The 2,500-nt window shown below is 43.5% G+C and overlaps 1 protein-coding gene across 1 annotated transcript in view; it reads right to left on the bottom strand.

Moving 5' to 3' along the window:
* LOC308681763 (inactive tyrosine-protein kinase 7-like) overlaps positions 1 to 2,500 on the bottom strand; it is an 81,913-nt gene that overhangs the window by 72,676 nt on the left and 6,737 nt on the right. The window lies entirely within an intron of this gene.

Below are 2,500 nucleotides of genomic sequence, written 5' to 3'. Positions count from 1 at the left end.
TTAAATGTTTAAATTGCAAATATCACATACAAATGTATTCATCTAGTAGATAGCAAGCTGATAAGTTAGATGCTAAATAAGCTAGCATAACTTTATTTACCACATAAGTAGGGCTGGGCGGTATGACGGTATATATCGTTACCGCTGAAGAAAATGTCAACCGTAACAGATTTTTTTATTCTGTTAACTCACGTGCAGACTGAGACACTGATATTTGTCAAAGAAACATGAAGAAAGACCAAGAGGATCCACAAAAGGAATTACGTTTTCAAAATTAACGTGATATTTTCGGGGGGGAAGGCGCAGAAGTCAACTAGAGCAGTGCAGCACACTGAAAGTTTAGAGAGACGCACATGCTCGCAACGGGGCTTACTTGACAACAAGTTCATATATCTAATGAATAGAAATAACCTTAAATAATGTATCTATCCGTCTCTTATGTGTACAGTTACTTTCAGAGTGGACGCACAAGCGGTTGCCGTGGTAATGAATATTTCCAAAATTCCCCAGCTTAACTTCCCATGGAAATTTACCGGAAATTTTCCGCCCCTTTGCAACCTTAGTCATTACTAAACATTACTGAAGTGTAGGCTACTGTACTGACTGAATAGATATCGCATGGATAAGGTAGGTTAGATACAGCAGCTTCATGCACTGCAGGCTTCCACTGGTTTGATTATTTACCGTTTCATGTCAAGGAGAAGTTCCATGTTTACCACAGCACAGCTCGCTCGGAGCGCTCAGTGTCGGTTCTATATGCTGTAAAACTTCAATTAATGTTAATAATATTTGTTTCAATCACTGAATGAAGCCTGCTATATTTTGGACAAGAGTCCTGACCTTAAATTGCTTGCACAAAACTCTTGATCAGCACTCAACATTTGCTTATTGTTGCTGTTCATCTAAACCGTTATGCGCAGAGAGTGTGAGGGCGAGAGAGAGAAAGAGTGCCTGCGAGCGAGAGTGAGCGAGTGAGCGAGAGTGAGGTCTGCGGTCTTGGCCATTAGTTGATTTACTTGTTATTGTGTAGGTAATACGTTGTCAAATATGTTTAAACTTAAATAAACTAACCCTAACCTAAACCCTACCCTAAACCCTACCCCTAAACCTACCCATCACACACATACACACACACACACTAACCCGACCCCTAAACCTACCCATTTCACACACACACACACACACACACACACACACACACACACACACACACACACACACACACACACCATACCTGTCAACCCTCCCGTTGTTCTCGGGATTCTCCCGTATTTTACCTTGCTATCCCGCTATCATCACGTTAAAATATTTTCCCGTATTTCTCCCGTATTTTTAATCTTTCTATAACAAATGTAAAAAAATCCCACTGGGCGCAAACCAGTTAAGCAGAAATCCCGCCCTGCAGCTAATTTCATTGGTTAAGATTACTTAACCCCGGTTCCTTAAAGGTCAGCTGAAGTAGTGGGGGGGGGGGGTCGCACGAAGAAGAATCCCGAGGATGGACGAACATGAGAGAGATGGCATTGGAGACTATGTATGTAATGTATTATGTATGTAATACAGAGATTATGTATTTATTTATGTTAATATCTGCACAATTAATGTGTATTTAGCAAAAAGTGAAAATGAAAGGATGGAGAAATGAAAACAGTCGAGAGTGACAAGATGAGAGTGAGGAATGGCAGTAAATGAAGAGTAGAATCAGTGAAATGTAACGGAGCTGGTGTTCTCAGCTGAATCTGTCACACACACACACACACACACACACACACACACGAGTCTCACTGAACTCACTGTCAAACACACACACACACTCTCTTCTATCCACCAGAGCCGGCTGATCTCAGGACACACACACGAGAGCGATGGCAGTCTGACAGCACGAGTACGGCACACAGAGAGCTGCAAATAAAGAAATCATGTGTGTGTGTGTTGAGCTCCTCAATGACAGGCTGAGTGTTACAGAGTCGAGACACTGAGAATACCAGCGTTATTAAAGGGGCCGTTACTGTCATCGTTTACTCTCCCTCACTATGCTCCGCACCTGAGTCTGTCTCTTCTGCTGAACACAAAAGATATTCTGAAGGACGTGAGCAACACCAGACACTTTCTTCACACACGTCTCCTGCCCCCCGTATGACTGACGGGATAGAATCGGCCCTGATCATTGGCTGTTTCAAACAATGGTCGATAGTGAAAACAAAAGAATGGCTTTTATTGGCCGAAGCATCGGAGCATCGCTACTCAGAGCTGAGCCAGAGCGAGATCATCCGTCTCAGTCACAGGTCGCCTAAATCTGCCCTGCATTATAAAGCTGTCCAACTATAATCCGTGTTGAGCGAGCACGGGAATCTAACAAGAGTGTGTGCTGTGGGATGGAGAGCCGTTGCGTGAGAAGAGTGTGTGGGGGGGCAGCTGTAGCGCAGATATGGAATATGGGTTACAACATACACACACACACACACACACACGGGAGGGAGTGAACGTATGGATGGAGATC

Source organism: Scardinius erythrophthalmus (genome assembly GCF_964197995.2).
Source record: "Scardinius erythrophthalmus genome assembly, chromosome: 21".
Taxonomy (NCBI): domain Eukaryota; kingdom Metazoa; phylum Chordata; class Actinopteri; order Cypriniformes; family Leuciscidae; genus Scardinius; species Scardinius erythrophthalmus.
This window is presented reverse-complemented; position numbering and strand designations above follow the sequence as displayed.